Source organism: Miscanthus floridulus, chromosome 19 (assembly GCF_019320115.1).
Source record: "Miscanthus floridulus cultivar M001 chromosome 19, ASM1932011v1, whole genome shotgun sequence".
In the NCBI taxonomy this organism is placed as follows: domain Eukaryota; kingdom Viridiplantae; phylum Streptophyta; class Magnoliopsida; order Poales; family Poaceae; genus Miscanthus; species Miscanthus floridulus.
Genome location: NC_089598.1, coordinates 37,492,865 through 37,515,045, shown reverse-complemented (window position 1 = coordinate 37,515,045; position 22,181 = coordinate 37,492,865). Strand labels below are relative to the sequence as shown.

Sequence of the window (22,181 nt, the reverse complement as noted above, 5' to 3'; positions counted from 1 at the left end):
CTATACCTACGAGCCGTGATGCGTGGCAATATGCTGTATGGCAACAGACTTATTTACGTTGCAAATAATACTATTGCCACGACATGACTATTGTTGCAATAACAATTAATCATTCGCAATGAATAAAATTGCGTGGCAAATTCTACTGTTGCAACGGCACCGAGGTCATGGCAATAATGAACGGTATATCGCAACGAATAAAATTGCGTGGCAAATGATACTATTGCAACGGCAACGCGGCCGTGGCAATAATGAACGGTATCTCGCAACGGATAAATTTGCGTGGCAAATGATACTATTGCCACGCCAAGACAAGCGTGGCAATAATGTATACTCTCTCGCAACGATTACATTTGCGTGGCAAATGATTTACTTGCCACGGCACAACGGTCGTGGCAACAACACCTTAAGCAACAAAATTATAGCAGTGGCAACAAAAATCTATTGCCACACTATCGCTCGTTGTATTTACCACCTCTCGCTACGAAGACGAACGTGGCAAGTGCTCGTATTGCCACGCCAATGAATGTTGCGATAACGTCCTATTGCAATGCTTGGCAACGTTGCAAGAAAAGCTAACTCTTGCAACGCCAAACTAGCAACGGTTGCAAGTTCTTATTGCAACGTGACTTTTTGCAACCATTGCCAACAAACGCGATTTCGTGGTATGAACTACCTTTTGCAACAAAATTGGGCCTATTGCAACGTTATCTCGTCAGTTGCGCAAGGGCTTAGAAGTTTGTAGTGTCATCAAAGTTGGAGGAGGGAAGCTCAAATTCTAGATATTTGGCCTTACAATCTTAGGCATATACAAGTTTAACCACATTTGTATTAGCCACCAAGGATCGCTGATGGTGTGCACTGTTTCATTTTTCAGCAGCTGAGCACCCATCTGATGCATCAAATGGTAAGTTGATCCCAATAGATATTTGCCAAGAATAATTTTAGCGTCTACTGTCAGATGCTCTGCCATGAGTTTATGAAGGCCACATATTCTCTTTCGCTAACAGTTGACCCATCTCCAATATGGTTCAGAATGTAGCTTGCCCATTCTGTGCAGTCTGATATTTTGGCTAATTTCTTAAATCCTGCACTTAAAAAGTCATAAGGTTGCATTGATCCTGTTATTCTAAGGCCGGTCAACATATAAACATCGGCTAAAGTAATGATTATTAGGCCGTGACCAAAAATAAAAGCATTTAGGGTATTAGACCAGAAGTAAGATGCAGAAATTAGGAGTGAATCATTCCGCTCCATCTCAGACAACGAGAGTGTCAGGCATTGATTCAAGTCATAAATCTCTCAATCTCTAGCATTTTTCTCCGATACCCTGCGGAACCAATCTCTCCATCCCTTAGGTATTTTGGGCTAGTTTCTTAAGGGAGTTTTAGTGTTCCAGGAGGACAAATCCACTATAGACTGTTTGAAGGGGATTCGGTTGATTTCTCGACAGATAAAGTCAAATGGATCAGGATCACCCATAGACCCAAGAAAATAGACATTTGGGGCAACAACCAATGGAATCAAGATTTTGTTCCTCATTTCCTAGAAACCAGATGAAATAAATCTGAGAAAAAGGAAATGCAGGGTAGCGGCTGGTACATGGAAAACAGGAACTTGGAAGCATACCTCCGGGACATGGTCGCTAGTCGCCATTGTAGCCAAAATAGATCTGAATCTAAAAGGGGTTACTTGAAGAACAGCTTGATGAAGCAGAGGATTTGCTAGGGTTGAGGCCTTGGCGATGACGACTTTGGTTGTTAAGATTTGCTCGAGAAAGAAGGGAAAAGCAAATGGGTCGAGTGAGTTGGAAAAGATACTGTTGGGATATTATATAAGACTCGAATCAAGAAATCAGGAGTCATGCGTATATCTCAGAATAAAACGGTTGCGATGTGGTAAACAGGTAAATAGGAATTTTGGAATAAAATCATTTTTATCCTAAAATTAGGGGCATGTGTTTACAACAAAATTTGGGAAGAAGAATATGGGAACTCGAAGCTTCCAAGATTATGTCAATTAAGGAATTGATTGCATAAGGATCGATATCAGCTGATTCAGGTGCAGCACTGGAATCGGCTCTCTTAGAATGACGTCAGCAAATAACGACAATGAGCTATGATTAGCATTGGGAAATATATGTCGGACTCTACAAAAAGGGAAAGATTAGGGTCCAAGTTATCTTAAGTTAGGAATATTTTCTTTTATACCAAAGATTGTAATGAGTCGTACTTGAGTAGGATTTATGCTTAGGCTCCGGGTATAAATATTGGACCCTAGCTATTATGAAAAGGACATCCAATAAATTAATATAAATTACTTTTTTGGCTTTACGTCAACCCTTAGGAGTAGGAGTAGTGTAGATCTTGGCGAGTTCTTCAACAAGTAGGGCTGCATCGGTTCGACCGATGTCTGGCTTGTCTGTAAGTACCATCATGGCTTATACTTTTATTTATACGGCTGCATCGATTAAGTTTGACCTCCACTGCGAACTCTAGTATAAGCTAGTTATCGACTCTTATCTAGTTCAAGTATGGCTGCATCGGTTAAGTTCGACCTCCACTTCTCGAATTAGATTAAGGTAAAGTTATTGGCTCTACCTAAGGGTGGTGTCCTTCGGGTAGATTCATTAAGTTAGCGATCTTTCTGATGATCTTATTGTCATTAGTTTTTCAGCAACATCAATCTGCTCGATCAAGATCGATCTAGATCGGTCTTATATCCTTTTAGTCCATCATTTATTTTGTTACAATACGATGTTTCTCACTCCAAACGATGGGTTATGTTTTATCGGATATTCTACTTCGATCTTGATCATACATAATACGCGGTTAAGGCATATCTGATCTTGAGAAGGTTTGCTGGCTAGTTAAATCTGGTCTATAGTTCGCTATTATGGCTGTAACAATCTGGTCGATCCCCACTGATGGCACTTTAGATCGAAGGATGCTAGTTGGTAGATTTGTTTTCGATCAGGCATGACCTCGACTGTTTGCTATGGCTGCATCGGCTAAATAGCCGATCGCCCGCACTTCAACGCCTACAGTGTGTTTCCATGATTCTGTTAAATGTGAATAGATCTGTTTACTTTAAAGGTTTGATTTGTTGTCTTTATCACGGCTACCATCGATCCAGTCGAACCCCACTGTTAGAGATAACAGGTTAAGTATGATGAGTTCATAGATTTGTCTATGTTAAATAGTCGATTGTTCACATACTGTAGTCCCCTTCCCATCTGAATCGGCTATTTCAGCTGATTCGCTTGAGCTTTCACACATATAGCATGTCTTTCGGAAAGCCTGTCAATGTATGGATGGTTTTAAGGATTTTTCGATTTTAGTTTGTTATTATCATCATAGCTGCCATCGATCTGGTCGAACCTCACTGTTGATGAAAACAGATTAGATTTAGAGCGTTTATAGATCCATTTATACTAAACAATCGATTTGTTCGCATGTTATATCCTTTCTCGTTAGATTCATCGGCTCAATGCTTTACACCGATAATACCCACCTAGCTGATTATTTTACTTAAATCTGCGTGCATCGTACCTGTCAACATAAAATCAATCACAACCCACAGGCTTTATAGTCCGTAACAGCTGATTTCTTTGTGTATCGGCCATTTAGTCGATTTTCCCTTCTGGCTGCTCCCGAAGTAGCACACTTGGAACTGTCTGGATAAAAACCGGCATGTTCCACATTAAATTACTGATAAACTTTCTCTTTTTATCAATTGCAGGTCAAATTGGCTGGCATGCCTTGGGAGGAATTCGTAGGATCGGTTGGTCCTGCGTTGAAGCCAAGCAGATCTCCGGGCTCATCCTAAGCAGATCCTTCCAGCTTGCTGTGTGCCAAGCGCATGACACGTTTTTGCGCCGACAATTATAACAGCGGATTATACAATGTGATCAGAGTTTTTGGCGGAAACCACAATTTAGGTAATGACAGTTCAAACGATGACATGAGGAGCATCTATATACATGGAATGATAACAGATTGTAATTCTTTCCTTTGTAAAACATTTTGGGTGGAAATTATAAATAACTCTATGTCCGCATTGTAAGGAAATCCTAGCTGAGCCCACCAGGAGGTTTCCACACAAAAGTGTCAGCTCTAGCATTCACCTATCACCTACAATAGGGGGAATAAAACCCTGAGTACTCGATTGTACTAAACAAGACTTACCCGACAGGAGGAAAATAAAAGACTCCAAGGATATGCAAGGCTATTTGGCTTGTTGGTTATTGTATTGTAGGAAGCATTACTAAATGTGCGTCCTTATATTCAATTTTATTAGAAGCCATCATTAGTTCATTAACTAACCATTCTATGTAAGCACCTATGCTACTTTCAAGCAGGTGGTAAGCAATCAAAACCATTTTACCATCTTTCATGTTCCAGTTCTTACTATGGTGCTAGATCATAGCCAAGTCGTACCGTATCACATGTTGATTCGTGAACCAATGTATCCCAGCTGGGTACCCCAAAACACACGTCCCGCTTGTACCCTAGGCACAAGCAAGACCAACCCACCACTCTCCTGTCAAGGGGTCCAGGTCCCTGTCCAAACTTGGACTCCAAGCCTCCACTCCTGAGTCCCGGACTCAGCGTGGTGCTTAGACCTCCACCATCCCCGCCTCTAATCAGCCGGTCTAGAAAGAGCCGGAACCCACGACAAGAGAGCAACGAGCCTTTTCGCTCCTATAAGAAAGTATGTGCTTAGGATAATAAGTCTGTTACCAGACTAGAATCCACTACAACGGACGGTCCTCAATTGACACAGGTGGGACAAATGCAACCAGAGCCTCTCTCGGTTACCTAACCAAGTCCAAATCCAAATCCAAAGTATGGTCCTACCCGGTCTCCAATTATTATCCATATATATTCCATGTGATAGTAACATGATAATAGTAACAATAATATATTTTCTATCTCTCGCGAGTGATAGGCAATCACTCGATTTCTACCGGAGTCCTGTACCATAGCAATCTACACGATACTGTCATACTAGTAAGACTCATAGGATAAGGATATATATATGCAAGTGGATTTCATTCAACTCCTTAAAACTTAATGCACAAGCATAAAATAAAGTGCAGAATAATAGGGGTTATGCACCGGGGCTTGCATGGGTAAGATATGACTAAAAGTTAGCATTCCAACATGATGACACGATCATCAATGCACCATCTTCTCTGCTACTTCGGCCGACTCCACGATCCATCGTTGTCCCTATTATGATATTCGTAGATGCAACGTGAAGACGTAAATACTCAACGGCAATCGCAACTCTTAAAATACGATTACGCCTCTCAAGCTAACAAGCTAGCTCTGACGACTAACATACTAGACCATGTATCCAAGTTGTCGAACTAGGCGCTAATTTCCCACAATGTTTTAGTTATAAAATCCCTAGGTGTTTCTTTATTAAGTAAATATATATATTTGAACTAGGGCTCATTTAGCTACCTTAGCAAACTAATTATTATAGAGCTATAAAAATTACAGTGAGCACCTAATAATGGTAGGAATTCACTATGAAAGTTTTAGAGCCAACACTAATACCAATTTATCATGAAAATTTCTACAAGTTTATGCTTAAATAATATTACAGCATGTTAAAATATTTAAGGCAACCATGAAATATTTTATAACCATGTGAACCAAGTACACTAGTAGGTAGATCATGATTTTATGAACTTAACAAAATTGGTTTCATAATTTTTGGTCAACTACACAAATTTCTATTAAATTTACATGTTTACCTTGGAAACCTAATTAGAAAACACGTTAGGAATGGAAAGGGCCGGCGGTAGCCAAATTGGCCTAGCAGCCCAACACGGACTGCGTGGACGAGGCCATGCGCCAGCAGGATGGCCCAACGAACGACCCATGGCGGACACGCCCTACGCGCGATGGTGGCTTTGCAGGAAAGCCCCTGACATTTCAGATATTAATACCACTACTTTGTGCACTATTCCTTACGACAGTGGTTTTATAAACTAGCCCCCGAACTATCCGCCTTGACAACGGGGTGGCTCCAGATGCCACTGCGCTCACCGGCGAAGCTTCGACCGGCATTGCATGGCTAAGCCGGCCAACCAAGGCTTAATCAGCACCCCTGACTGACCGATGGAGACCTACGGACCTACGCGCAGCGATGCGAAACAGAAGGGAGCTCAACGGTGCACTACCGCACCTAACCACGATGTCCAGCCAAACCGCACGGCGGCGCAAGCATTCTGGCGGACTAGGGCATTAACGGAGGAGTAAAGATAGTGGGGAAGCACCAGGAGCTCACCATGATCTGAGCTGCAATGACGGTTGAAGCAGAGAAGGGGTCAGGGTGGTCAGTCCATGTGCTAGTTGACGAGGCAGCGACGCTCTGAGGCAGGCACCGACGTGTCACCTCGCCGCCGACAAGGACCCTGGCCAAAACCACGCGAGCACCGAATAGGGGACATCAATGCGAGCTTAGGGATAAGATCAATCGAATTGCAACCAGCCCTATGGGTGTTACCCCCAATTTCCCGAGCACGGCAGTGATTTTTCACCGGCGACGAGCCAAACGCCAAATTGGCCGACCACAATGCCCAGTTGTGCCTTGGTACGTGCAGGTCTACTAGATAACCTCCTAGGATACCTACTGGTGTGAGGAATCAAACTGTGGAGCCTCGAGCAAGGTGAATTGGGAGAGCGGGAAGTGCGGTGCCCCTACTGTTGCCATGTCACGGAGAGGCACGTGCGTGGGCCAAATGGGTTAAAACGAAGCGGTACAAGCATGTGCTCCCAGCTGACGAGGCAGGGAAGAGCTTGGCGTGGTGCGTATCGCTTGAAGCAGCGAGACCCGAGCGGGCCTGTAGGCGTCGTCGAGCGGGACAAGCAAGGCAGAGGAGCATCACCTCAGCATTACGACTGGGACTGGATGGTCATGATGTGGCGGCAGCGGCACAGGCTCACAGTAGATGAATCTGAGGGCGGGTAGGTGAAATGTGCAGCTGAGACACATGCCACATCAGCTAGACGACGGCTGCCGTGGCGTCGGCCCGGACCTGCACGTGGCCTAGCGGCATGGCGTGGGTTGGCCAGCAAGAGGCAAGGAGAGGCGAGAGACACGCCACGGCGTTAGCTGGCACGCGGCAACAGCACACATGCTGGCCCACAGGGAGAGGCCACGACGGACCACGGACCAATCCCGGCACACGCTACACACCTGCGAACGGTGACCACGCCCACGAAGCCAACGGCCGAAGCGGTGCCAAGCACGGTTATTAAAGCGGCCTAAAAACTACTCATCGATTCAGTGAAGGCTCAACTAATTTCATGACCCCAAAGTTGACACTAACGGCTAGCTAGAGGAGCAATCCATACAACCAGAGGATGGCCAGAGAGGTAAGATAGTGAGATGCCAAAACAGGTTTAGTCGCGTTGGATGCTAGTTCGTGAACAGAGCCCCGAAACATGATCCGTCACATGTTCTAAGGGGTTTTGGGCAATTTTTACGAGTTTCACATGACAACCAACATGACTATAACCTACACTATGCTCAAGTGCTCGTCTTGATGCAACCAACTGTACAAAAACATGGATGTATTGATTAATCATTTTTGTTGAATTTTATATGCCAAAATGGCATTGTCTACCATTCTTTTCCAACTTGGACAGAGTAAAGGCTTGGTTAGAACTAACAACCTTTAGCAGTTTTGCCGTAATTTTTAAAGGGTCTAAACCTTACCGGATTCAACTAACAATTGTACCATGACCTAGCCCATACTACTTACTAACTCTTAGAAACATAATATCTAAGCACTTCCTAATTAGTTTCTCCAATATAATTTGCCACAGAAGGATACTATTAAATATAAGCTCAAGTGCTTGTTGGCAACGAAAATGACCCTTCTAAATTCCAAGTTTGATTTATGAGCTCCCAAAATACTAGCTAACAGTATTTATTCTCCAAAATTAATGTTGCATTTTCATCTACTGCACTTGTACTCTACTTTATTCAAGTACTACATACAAGTTGTATTTGATTTTTGTTTATAAAAATTGCTTCCGTGCCAATGTTTAAAACTACTTATTCTGCTCTTCGCGTTAGAATTTTTCATTAATACATATATGCATTTAAGTAAACTAACTCACTATATTTATTTGACTCTCTCTCTCTCTCTCAGAAATGAGCCACATAAGATTTATGTATCATTTCAAGTGTGTTTTTAAATCAAAAATCTGAGAAACTCATTTCGGTACATCAGAGGTGTTACAGGGGCGGCGTGCTAGGTTTGGGCCTCAGAACCCATGGAGGAATTCAGGGCGGCATGTGGTATCATCGGAGAGCTAGCATGTGCTCAGGTGAAGCTTTTCGTGAAGGGCCCGTGGCCATCCGATGTACAGATCTCAAGTTAACTACCTCTTCTAGTTGTGTCTTTCAGTCTCTAGTTTTTAGTTTCCTAAGTCTAGCTAGAGTTATATTGCTAAGAGGAGATCCAGTAGTCGAGAGAGTGGGTGCCTCTGTCAGTGCTGTTTTCATCTGAGAAAAGACTGACCTTGTAAGAACCTAGATCTTGTTGGGAATATACTTCACTGAATCTCGTTCTCAAATTGATGTTTTTCCAGTCCCGGAGCCCCTCTTCCGGTGTTTTGTTGGTTTTCTTGAATCTGATCTTTTGAGGGTGTTTTAGCTGGGTCAAGATGTGCTAGGATCCCTGAGGAATGTTTCTACCAACCAGTTTTGGCAGATTCCCGAGAAATTTTGAAGGAAAATTGAGGAAACCCTCTTTTTGAGATGGCTTTCGGGATTTGTTTTGATTCAGGAGTTTCTGGGTGTTGATCTTCTGGGGAAAATTCATCTCAAAAACAGATCTACAACACCCCTAGAAACATCGCTGTAAAATTTGGAATCAATAGAAGTTCATTCAGATTGAATTTGGTTTGGGGAAAATTCACGGGCTGCAGGTCCCATAGAATTAGCGTGGCCGGTTTCACTGGCAGCCAGCCCAGACCAGAATCGGCTAGGACGGTTGGTCAGTTTCCAGCGCAGCAGAACTGGCCAGGCCGGTTTTGCTAGGTTGTTTTCGTTCCATTGCTGCGATTTCAACTTACATGTTGTGTTTTCAATCGTTTCCGCTTCCAGTCTTTCGCTGTGTTCTCTAAAGACTATTGAGAGTATCTTGTCACCGGTTGGCCTATGTACACTCATTGTGGAGTTTTTGGTGTTTGCAAGCACTTCAGGGATTGACTTGGGAAGAAAGCCAAGATCTCTCTGAGAAAAATTTATTGGCTTCCATATTCACCTCCTTTAGTCGCCTGCTTGGTCCTTCACGTGGTAATTTAATTACTCGTTAAGAATTAGTGCTTCTTTTGTGAGTAGAGTACAGGAGCAGTTCCCAATACTAAGATAATAGATTGCATGTCTCAATCTTTTTACGGAGAACTGAAGAATGAATGGATATACACCCATATTGAACACAATGAATCAATCCAAAACAAATAAAACACGACCCAAAGTGAAGCAAAAAAGAACACGCTATAATAAATTAATAAAGAACATCAGCGCCACTACTGGATTTAGGCGCTTTGCCGGGTGTCGAATGCACTCGGCAAAGGCTACTTTGCACTCGGCAAAGAGCCTCCGGCAAAAAGTTAGTCAGCAAAGATTTCTTTGCCGGGTGCTTTTTATCGGGCACCCGGCAAAGACTTTGCAGAGTGCAAACCTAGCACCCGGCAAAGAAAAGTGGTCGTTACGGCGCTGCCTCCGTCATAGCTTGCTTTGCCGGGTGCCATGTCAGAGGCACCCGGCAAAGATTTTTTTAATTTTTTTTTCAAATTTTCTTTGCCGGGTGTCGTGCCGGGGAGGCACCCGGCAAAGATTTTTTTATTTTATTTTTATAATTTCTTTGCCGGGTGTCGCACCGCGGAGGCACCCGGCAAAGAGTTTTTTTTATTTTTTTTCGTAATTTCTTTGCCGGGTGCCAAGTCATGGGGCACCCGGCAAAGAATTTTTTTTTTAAAAAAACTTTGCCGGGTGCCCTGGCCCTGGCACTCGGCAAAGCTGGGAATTCTGTTTCCAGCTTTGCCGAGTGCCAGGGCCAGGGCACCCGGCAAAGCCTCAAAAATTAATTTTTTTATTTTGTTTTTTGATTCTATAATCACAAACACAGCATATAAAAGATATATATCACATCTGAAGCATCACAAAGACAATATAGCACATATATATCACATCCATCTCATCACAAACTCAATCCCACGCATATATATCACATCGCATATTTGCCGGGTGTCACCAGGCGTGGCACCCGGCAAAGAATTCCTTTGCCAGGTGCCCGATAAAAAGCACCCGGCAAATTTTTTTGCTCCTGGCAAATCAGCCGTTTCCTGTTGTGAGCACCAGTGCGGCTACTCATCTAACTAACATTACCCTCCTCTCTCTCTCCTCTCTAAATGAAAGCCATGGTCACGCACGACGTCAAGCGCCAAGATTGTCTAATGTGCTCTTCTTCATTATATTTTCCTGAAATCCAGAATCTTTCATCGATCATGGGAGCCGTGGGCATCCACCATTTGAGCTGTTGGTGCCGCACGAGGGCCCGGCTCCCAGCTGCTGAAGGTACATTTGCCGGAGGAACTGCGTGACACCGTTGTCGGCGGAGACGACCGCCCTGGCCGGAACCCACGCATCGCTGCCCAACGGCCTTGACGCACCTGAGGTGGCCAAGAGCGCCATGATGATGAGGAGTATCACCGGCACCGCGGCAATCACTCTCGCCATCGCCATGTTTTGTTTTTGTGCTAGCTGCCAATGCAATTAGTCACCAGCAATAGAAGCCTCTCGATCTCCTTCAGGGACATTTCAAAGCACAGTGTCTTCTTGCTTCGATCTGATCTTCTCGTAGTAGTGATCTGTGAAACACGATGATATGAGAGTTCGTTGCATGGACCATCCATGGGTATATATATGGCATGGTTCATGCGGTAAGTTTCTGGAACCTATGTTGCATGTTACGTGTGTCATGACGAGACAGAAATGCCCCGCAGTAAAGGTTGCACCTGCGAGGATGTCGCAACAATTGGAAGGAATGTTCAAAGAGCACTAACTTCACATGCATGTTGCTGTACTGCTCGGTGCTAATTGCACCCAGTTTCCAAAAGGATTAGTAATTAGATAGCCCATGTTATTGTTGGAGTGGGCATTCACCTTTTTAGGCCTTGTTTGGATACATATGTATTCACTTTAATCCACGTGTGTTAGAGTGCATTATCATGAACTTAGTTTACTTCTACTCCAATCCACTTCAACACATGTGGATTGAGATTGATACATGTACATTCAAACAAGGCCTTAAATGGTTCATCCTACCTTCATGATCAAATATCTTGCAGAATGCGCGTCAGGAATGTGGCGAAAAAGCATAATAACAGGACTAAAAGGAGTTGCAAACCCTTCGGCCTTTTCATTTCAAAAGCATATATGGACGTAGTGCTGCGTTCCAAACTTATGCAATGCCGGCAATGGGGTAGGAATGCTGTCAGCACCCAGGTGGAGGACGAAAGGGAACATACAGTCAGTGGCCTGCGTCCTTCTCGAAGCCGCAGGCCCAGCTTGAGTGGATTGGAGCCCAGTAAAGCTGTCGATGTGCTACTGGTGTCATGGAGTCACCCGGTTTAGTTGAGCTATGGCTTTTGAAAATACTGTTGTGAGTTGTAGGCTATGAAAAAGCTATTGTGGATTTATTGGCTATGAGCAAGCTGAAAGCCATTTGATTGAAGAGTTGTGGCTTCTGGAAAAACAGCAGACCCCATATGTCATCCACACGCAACCCCCCCCCCCCCCCCTCAACTCTCTTCCTCTCACACTGACAAGCAGACCCAACCCCGCTCGTCAGCCCCTTCTTCTTCCTCCTAGTCAAGATAGGGCCATGGCCGGCAATGGGACGGAGCAGCGGTCGCTGCCGGAACCGCGCTCGCCGCCGGCAGACATGGGCCTCGGGGCGCCACGCTTGTGGGTGTCTTCCTAGGGGCACCGAGCTAGGAGTTTACCAGCCCAGAGGAGGTCGCAGCTTTGCCGTAAGGAGGAAGAGGCTTCGGCCTATTTCTTTTGATCGAGAAGTAGAGGAGGTCATTGCTCGCGGCTGGCATCGAGGACGGGGGCGGGGCCATGGCCGGTGTCGACAATGGAGGAAGTGGCTTCGACCGGCCCTGTAGAGGAGATCTGCGGAGGCCGATCGCCTTGCAGAGCTATCTGCCACAGGTGAGCGCCTGGTTGGTGGCCGGCCTTGAAGGCCGCATCGAGTGCCTGGCTGGGGCGGCTGCCGGACTAGGGGCGGCCGGTCGAAGAGCCGCGCGTGCTGCTGGAGGAGACGACTGTTGGTATTTGTTAACGCAAACAGAGAAATCTGCAAGCGTACGGATACCGTTGTAGCTTTTACCCAGGAGTATTCCAGGGTATCGTATTTATCCTCAGAGAAGCAATGGTTAAAGAACTGATAGTCGACCATCATGTGTCCACTAGCTAGTAGACTAATATGGGGGTAAATGATAAAATATGAGTTTTGTATAAGTGACACACAGAGGAGAACTCCATGATAAGATAAAAAGAGCAGATAGGCTAAGCTGGGAGGACAACTGGAAAGCGATTCCTATGCACTTCTCTATTACTATGGTTCTATTCTAGTTCAAACTAGAGGGATTAACTAAGTAGTGGATAAAGCAAAGCAATCACACCATAACACTTCGGAAGCAGCAGTACCTTTCCGAGCATCGAAAAGACTAGGAAGGGGTGATGGGGGTCAAGCTGCCAAAAGCTCTACGAAAACACAAACCCGAACGCGGTGGATTACAAAGGTCTGGTTGGAGCTGTCACCTCCGGAGCTACCACAACTATCCGTGGGGTTGGGCGCAAACTCAGGTAATCTATAGTATAGATACCACGTCTACACTATCGATTACTACCTCTAGCCACATATGACAACCGGAGCACTCAGTCGAGCAGAGATCCCATGTCAAGGTGTAAACCACTATACTAACCATGCTTTAGCTAACCAACTAAGACGAGAAATAGATAACCATGAGAAATATTTAAGTAATTATAGAAGATAAATATATTGAATACTTAAGTCTTACTGAAAGGACCAATAAAAGAAGTATACCAGACCTCCGAAGACTTTTTCAGAACCCGAGCACTCTCCCTAACTCTCACCAAGGCTATTCTAATTCTATATCTCGAGAGTGGTAGAGTTGCTCCCTCTGATATGTGTTACGAGTGGAAGTACTTCTTGATTTATAGGTGTTACTAGTGGAAACTAAATCGTGGTCAATGTGGTACTAAAGTTCCCTCCACGCTGCTTGTTCCTGTGCGCTACCTGTGCTGGGCTCTTGCGCGACGTCCTGGCCTCCTAGGAGCTGGCCTGGCTGCTGAGCCTTGGGCGCTGGGCCGCCTGGGCGTTGACCCCCACCAGCTTCTGCATTTTGAGCCGGCATGGCTGCTAGGCTGGGGCCCAACTGTCTCCTCCTTGTGCATTGATCTTGCTCGATCCATTGTGCTGGCTGCGGGCTGCATGGGAGCGGCGGGGCCCAGCTACATTTTCTGAGCTAGTTGAAATACACGTCGTGTACAGTAGCTGGACCCATGGCTGGATACAATTCCTTGTTTTGAGTGCTCATAAGTCATAACGTTGACTTAATTAGTGAAATTGATATCTTTTTATTTCGAGCTTCAAATATAGCGAATAATATGTCCGTTTCGATCGTCTTGACGAGCTCTTCACAATGGTGTCCTCCAAAACTTTGTTTGAGACTGTTTGGCTGTGAAATAAATTTCGAATTTCTTTGGTGTCCAATATCCGCCAAGTTGTACGTGTACTATTTAATATCCTTTTAACACGAATTTTGAGTACATCCACCAAAATAACTCCGAGCACCAAAACTCGTGGAACTTGTTAAATAAAATACTATTTTGCTATGCCATAGCATGAAATGTTGTCATTTCAGATTAATTTGGTGGTCAAAATATGCGAGTTAAGAACCGCCAACAACGGCCTCACCGTGGGGAGGCCGGAGAGGGAGGAAGGAAGGTCCGAACTGTGGTCGCATCTTCTACAAGTGTCTAGATCATAATGTGAGGTCTTTTGGCCGTGTTTTTTTTATGATTTTAAGCCATTTTTTTGATAATTTTGATTCAAATTTCTTGATTTGGTGTTCTACTTTTAGTGGGATGGTAGTGGATGTGCCGGCTGGTACTGGGAGGAAGACTATGTTAAGCACATGAAAATATCAACTGAGGTGGCTGATGACGGTGCACCTGTGGATGAAGAGGGGAATCAGAAGAAGCCCATCGATGGAAGAACTTACGAAAAAATTTGTCTCTTTTAGTTCGAATTGGACGTGAAATCCTTATTCTGTTTAAGTGCATTGCTGGTTTAGTTTGTTTAGTGCTATTTGAGATTGTCTACCGTGTATCTATGCTTTAAATTAATGTTCAAGTAGCTAGAATAATGATTCAAAATAATTCTTCAAATTTTGGAAAACTCAGGTGCAATTTGTAAACTGACCAGCAATGATTATACGCACATGCAATAATCGATTTAAACATAGACATTAGGGAATCATTTGAAGTCTACAAAAATAGTATGAAGGCTACAAACATATTACAACATTTTACCAACTAGGGTGTTGTTACAATCGAAGTCTACAAACACATTACAATAGAAGCACCTCACAAACGTTCTTCTAGAACCTGGTAGTCTGCAAGAGCAAGCCAAAGGAGGGTGGAGAGAGCCAACCGAGGTGCAAAAGCGTTTGGAGCATGTGATGTGCAAGGTGGCTGATGCTAACTCAAAGTAGACCAACAACTGTTAGTGTCGTGATAAGCAACTCCGCCCTGCTAACTCAGCGCAGCGCTGTGATAAGCAACTCCGACCTGCTAACTTAGCGCAGCGCTAACAACCTACCGGAGGCCTGAGAAGCAATATATTGCTAACAACACCCAACCTTTGGCATCATCTTCATCTTCACAAACATTCTTCTAGTACCTCTCGTGTGCATTATCGTGACTACACATAATGAAATGTGTATGTGTAGAATTCTCTCCCACAAAACAGTCCATATATGTAGATAATCTTTGGCTTTGGAGGTGTCAGGACGTCGTTTTTATAACCAGAACCAATGGTGGTAGGTGGGATCAACGGTGGAGAATCAATGTTGCGATAGTTAGGTGGATCCAACGACCGAAGACAACTAGCTAATACTAACAGTTTAGTACGAAAACCTGTAGTGATATGAAATATTTCAGCGCCAGGTTGTGGCTTAACCCACCAGGGCTATCTCATTTCCAAGTGATAGCATAACCCAACAGTGATATGGTATGTATCACTTTCGGCTCGTACAATAAACCAGTAGTGATACATCACCACTAGGTGGTGGTCTCAACCGGCAATGGCAGGCTCCGTCACTGCCAGGTCTTTAGCTTGCCGCCAATTTTTCGGATCTTTGCCTTACCACCCGACAGTGATTACTAGTCACTGTCAGTCAAGCACACCTGGTAGTGATACAATGGCACTGATTGAGTGTTCTAGTGCAGTGCCGTCACTTCCCTAGAGCTTAATTTGGGTGTTGGGCGAGGCGAGACGTTGCTTGAGCAGCCACGTATTTGTTTAATCGACTCCTTCCTGCCTTTCTCTTGATGTTCTTGTATTTCTTGGCTCTTGCTAGTGTGATCCGGATGGGAGATTCTTAATCCATTCATTGCTTCAACTGAATATTCTCCTACGCGTGCTTAACTAATAAGAAGAGACGGATGATAAATAGTTCATACGTGTGCTTAATCAACCAATCTGTGAATTATCTCATCGTCGCCAATTTCAAAGCAATTGGTTCAAGGAATTTACTTGGCTAGAATATTCACCTCACACCAATTGTGCTTATCGTCTACCATGTTTTTATTTTCAAAGAAGCCAATTGGAAAATCTGGATCAGATTCATTTATTGTCAAGGGGTTTCAGAACCGGAAGAAAGTTAATAATAGAAAAGGAGTGTTCATTTCTAAAGCACGTGGGAGATGCTAGTTCAGCTCACAATTATTCTGTTCGGTGTTTTAACAATCCTAAAAACACAATGGCTCAAACTGACACTTTGATGGTTAAACAAAATGAGATACTTGTTGCAGCAGCAAGCGTAAGGCTTGGGACTCAATTGATTGCATTAGGTAATGATATATGAGAAGGATTTCTTTCTTTCATTTTTGCAGTCAAAGATATACATGTTGTACTATCTAATATGAACTTCCTCTATTTCTGTATTCAGGTGGTTGGCATTCCAAGGATGCCCCTTTAGAGGCCATGATGAATCTCTAGATTCTTTAAACAGGGTTAATTTTCTTGAAGTGGTCAAGCTTTTGGCTTCATATAACAAGGAGGTTAAAGATGTTGTGTTAGAAAAGGCTCCTAGAAATGCTAAGTACACTTCATCAGATGTCCAAAAGGAAATTCTAAGCATACTTGCTCGAAAAGTACAGAAATTAATTAGAGAATAAATTGGCAATAGCAAGTTTTGCATAATGGTTGATGAAGCTCGAGATGAATCTAAAAAAGAACAAATGGCAATAGTTCTTCGGTTTGTCTGCAAGGAAGGTCTTATACAAGAGCGTTTTCTTGATCTGGTCCATGTTCTTGACACAACTGCTTTGACACTTAAAGAATCAATTTGTGCGGTCCTCTCAGAGGTTATGATGGGGCTAGTAACATGCGAGGGGAGTGGAATGGTTTGAAAGCTCTAATTCTCCATGAGTGCCCTTATGCATATTATATTCATTGCATGGCTCATCAACTCCGGTTAGCCCTTGTAGCAGCATCTAGGGAGGTACATGAAGTGCACAATTTTTTTCAGCATGCAAAATTTATCATAAATGTTATTAGTGCTTCTACCAAGCACAACGATGAGTTGCTAGGTGCACAATTTTTTTCAACATGCAAATTTCATCATAAGTGTTGTTAGTGCTTCTACCAAGCACAAGGATGAGTTGCTAGGTGCACAATTCTTTTCAGCATGCAAATTTCATCATAAATGTTGTTAGTGCTTCTACCAAGCACAACGATGAGTTGCTAGCAAATCAAGCAGAGGAAATTGCTAATGAAATTGAATTGGGAGAACTTAACATAGGGCGAGGGGCGAATCAGATGTCCTCGCTACAGAGGCTAGGGGACACTAGATGGAGTTTGTTGGGAAAATGGTTTCCGAACAGGTTTAGGAGAGGAGGGTAGAGAGAGCCCCCTTGCCCTCATGCTCTTGGCATATGGATAACGGCGATTTAGAAGCGACCCCTCGGTGGGGGTGAAATTGACCTACACTAGCCCCTATTGGGCCTCTTCTAGGGGGAGTTGGCCCAAATGAATATTAGCTCCCCCAATAGAGTTTCCATTATAGGTCAATTCGGAGCTTAAAGAAGATGTTTGGTGCCAACGTTTCAGTCCTACGCAGCATTGGCGCCTTACGAATCATTGTCACATTTGATTTTGTGTTCATCCTGCTTATGATGGTAAAGATTATGAAGGTCCCTGATGTGTTGTGCCAAACATTACAAAAGAAACCCACCGATATCCTAAATGTGGTGGAATGTGTTTCTACCATAAAAGTGTTGCTTGGTGAGTTATGAAATAATGGTTGGGAACCTCTTCTTGAAGAGGTCAAATTGTTTTGCGAGAAGCAAGAGATTGATATCCCAGATCTAAGTACGAAGTATGTTATTTTCCCAAATTATTTTAGTATGAAAAATATACTTATTTGTCCATTAATAATCTGTCTTCCAATATTCAAGTATGTTGATGTGACTAAATCTCGAAACAAGAATGATAACACCACAGCCTTTCGCCATTACAAAGTGGATGTGTTTAATGTTGCAATAGATCAGCAAGTGATAGAGTTAGAAGATCGATTCAGTTCGCAAGTGACGGAACTTTTGTCCCTTTGTGGCCCTTTGGATCCAAGGACGGACGAATTCGACATAGAAAATACATGCAGTCTACTGGAAAAAATATTATCCAGCTGATTTCTTAAGTCAAGAAAGAGCCCAATTAGAATGCCAACTCCCACATTTTAAGATTGATGTGCAACCATCCAGAACTAAGAGAATTACCATCACTTGCTGATCTAACAAGTGCACTATTTAAGACCGGTAAAAGTTCATTGTACCCAATGGTGGACAGGTTGTTAACATTTGTTTTAACTCTTTCAATATCAACCGCAACTGTCGAGAGAATCTTTTTAGTTATGAAGGTTATGAAGACGCGTCTTCAAACTACAATGAGAGATGGATTTGCACGAGAATTGTTTGGTAATTTATATTGAGAAGGCATTGGCTAAAAAGATTAGTAATGATGATATCATTAATGAATATGATCTTGCCGATAGTCGCAGAGCTAAGTTTAAATTAATATAGGTGTAATCTTAATTATTCGCATTTTGCATAACATTATTGCCCTGATATGTATAGTTATTATAACTATAAGATTGGTGAATCAAACTTAAGTGGTTTTGTTTTGCTTGTTATTTGTGCCACCCCCCTATGTCGGATTCCTGGCCGGCTCCGCCCCTGGTTTCTAGTTCTACCATGGTATACCGACCCAAAATTGTAAGGTAATCATGCATGGTGAACGATCTGAAACACCTAAAAGTATTTTCACTTTCATTTTCGTTTTATTGGTTTTATAATATGTTTCCATTTCATTAGTAATTATTGTCGTTTTCATTTCAACCCTAATAAAGCTGTAAAATCTCAAAATAGTTCCCAACAATCAGAAATTAGAGTTATTTTTTTCATCCAACCATCACTTTAATTTTTACTCGTGAGGGAAAAAGCTGTTTATTATATATAAATTGTTAGTAGAATATTAGCGTTAAAGTTCATGGTCTCTATGCTTACCCGGCCAGAATTGTCAGTTGTCACATAGCATGGGCTTGGAGGCTCGTGAGTTAGCTCAACCTGTTTGGTAGACAAGCTAACAAAAATCTACAGTCGGTCGTCTTGACTGATCGAAGAATACTGCTTCATCCATTTTAAATTATAGTTCGTTTGATTTTTTGACATAAGTTTGACCACTTATCTTATTCAAAAAATTTGTGCCAACATAGTCAAATTTAAGTCATTCTTGAAGAACTTTTATTAATAAAGCAAGCCGCAACAAAAGATGTGATATTTTGCATAAATTTTTGAATAAGACGAGTGGTCAAACTTGAGGTCAAAAAAGTCAAATGAACTCTTATTTGGAACGGATTTAGTATGTGTATAGGAAGAGTCAACCTAAAAAGTTGTGTTGCACGAATGCTACTACTTAGAGCATGAGAAAAGTCCTTTGCATTGCTGTCCCCTTCACAAGTGAATGTTCGTTTATATATATACGGAAATGCTACTGCACGCGTTACATATGAATATATACACAAAAAAATATAATGAAATATAAGAGAAATAAAGGTACAAAAGGGTTTTACAACCTGGCTATGGCTTCATGAAAGAATTACCAACCGTACGCACATGTATATATGTATAAGCAAATTTAATTAAAAAACATGTATAATCTGATAATATGGACACGTACGTGACGTCAACTGCATATGCTGTTTGGTGTTTATATATACTCTAGCTAGCCTGACGACGGTGGTGGGCATCCACCGTTGGAGCTGTTGGTCTGACACGACGGCGCCGCTCCCAGCTGCTGCAGATAAAGCCGCCTGAGAAACTGGAGGATTTGGTTGCCGGAGACGACGGCGGCATGGGCATCTCCCGCTCCCAAGCTGGCGTCGGCGCCCGTCGCCAGCGGCCGCGCGGAGCAGGACGTGGCCACTAAGGCCATGACGACGACCGCCGTCAAGATCACCGCCGCAACAAACTTGGACCTCATCGTCGTCGATCAAACCACTAATGGTCGATGAGGCTACGTCTAAGCCGGCTCGATCTCTAGCTAATAATAGCTTGCTCCTCCGTGTGCGTTAGCAACGAAGTGATGATCCAAGAGCTTCCTCAGCTGGCTCGTATATATAGGCCGCAGATCGGCAGCGGTTTTCTTGAATGCGGGCCGGCATGCAAGCTCGTTACGTGTGCGACACTGCAATACGAAGAATTTGACTGCCGATGTGTACAGAATTCTCCGCGCAGCACCTACGTGGATGTTGCATTCAGCAGTTCTCGATTTCCTAGAAGTTTGAGCTGCCCACAGTCAAGCAGTTACTACTTCACATAATACTCTAGCTCACCAAATTGATCGTAAGTTTAGTGTATACTTAGTATTCCGTCAGGATCACTGCTGCATGAGCGTAAGTCAAATTGGCATGTGTCTCAAGTCCTGATGCATATCTTGCTTCCAGTTTCTTTATTTTACCTCTATATAGCATAATTTATGCGATATGTAATAGAATATCTTTTTTCTTATATCATCTTTGACAAAGCGGAGGTGCTAGCGACACGAGCGTCCAGACGCCCGTGCAGCCTGCCCGTCCGCTGATTTTTCCAGCCCCGCACGCGCACCTTGCCCAGTGGCAGCGCCCACCTGCCCGTCCGCTGATTTTTCCTGCCCCGCACACGCACCTTGCCCAGTCGCAGCCCACTCTATCCGCCTCAATTCAAGGCCATTCGCCCCACCCCGCCCCAATCGCGCCCCGACCGCCGGCCCCGAACACCAGCGTGCCACGTGCCCCATCTGCCGCCCCTAGCTCGCCGCACCTTATTCCCCAGTGCCCGCGCCGTGCCACCATCACTCCCCGCGCCCCAGACTCTCCAAACAACATGAAAGATATGCAACATGAAACACTTGAATGCAACATACGTATGCAACAGATGAAATATTTGTAACATACACTTGCAACATATGTATGAAACATATGAAACATTTGGATAAAACATTTGCAACTTGCAACATGAAAACATTTACTGCAACATAAGACTCAAATAGCCGAAACATTTCAAACATATTGTTGCAACATATGTGTAAAACATATGCAACATCCAAATCAAAATATTTGCAACATACGTCACTAACAGATGAAACATTTTGAACAAACCTCTGAAACACTTCCAACATTCTTCTGAAACACTTACAACATATGCAACATGTGCAACATCCCCGATCTACTTTTGCAACAACCATATGAAATAATTGCAACATACATCTGAAAACGTCTGAAACACTTGAAACATACACTTGCAACACGCGCTTTCATCGCAACATCTCCTTGCTGAGGTTGCGCATTGCAGCGGCAACGGTTTCGACAGCGGCCATGACCTTCTGGTGGGGAATGACGGCATCAGTAGCACCTCGGCAGCACCCCAGCAGCACCTTGCCGCGCGTAGGGGGACGGGGCACGGTGCGTAGCAGCGGGGGAGTGGTGCACATACGAGCTAGAGCGAGGGGAGTGGAATGGTTTGAAAGCTCTAATTCTTAATGAGTGCCCTTATATACATATTATATTCATTGCATGGGCCATCAACTCCTGCTAGCCCTTGTAGCAGCATATGGGGAGGTACATGAAGTGCCCAATTTTTTCAGCATGCAAATTTCATCATAAATGTTGTTAGTGCTTCTACCAAGCGCAACAATGAGTTGCTAGCAAATCAAGCAAAGGATATTGCTCATGAAATTGAGTTGGGAGAACTTGACATAGGGCGAGGGGCAAATCAGATATCCTCTCTACAGAGGCCAGGGGACACTAGATGGAGTTCCCATTATAGGTCAATTCAAAGCTTAAAGAAGATGTTTGGTGCCACAGTTTTAGTCCTACGCAGCATTGCTAATGATCGTTCAGTTTTGAAGTATTCTAGGGGTGATGCTAGTGGCGCTGAAAGGATCAAGATGCCCAAGAGAGAGGGGGTGGATTAGGCTAATTCTAAAATTCTTTGCAATAATTAAACTCTACACTTAGTCCACTTCACCGCTTGTGCCTAGAAAGTGTTTCTAATGTACTACCGCACAAAATTTTTGTAACCTAAGTTTCAATCCTACTCTAGCATGGCAATTCTATGAATGTAAAGACAAGTATTGAATTGCTCAAAGTAAATGCTTAAAGTAAAGAGAGAAGGAGGAACGCGGCGATGTTTTGCCGAGGTATCGGAGAGTCACCACTCCCCACTAGTCCTTGTTGGAGCACCCACGCAAGGGTGTAGCTCCCTCTTGATCCATGCAAGGATCAAGTGCTTTC

The 22,181-nt window shown here is 43.6% G+C and overlaps 1 pseudogene; it reads left to right on the top strand.

Annotated features, from left to right (window-relative positions):
• The first annotated feature begins 12,159 nt into the window (after positions 1–12,159).
• On the top strand, positions 12,160–21,862 carry LOC136525882 (uncharacterized; annotated as a pseudogene).
• The last annotated feature ends 319 nt before the right edge of the window (positions 21,863–22,181 follow it).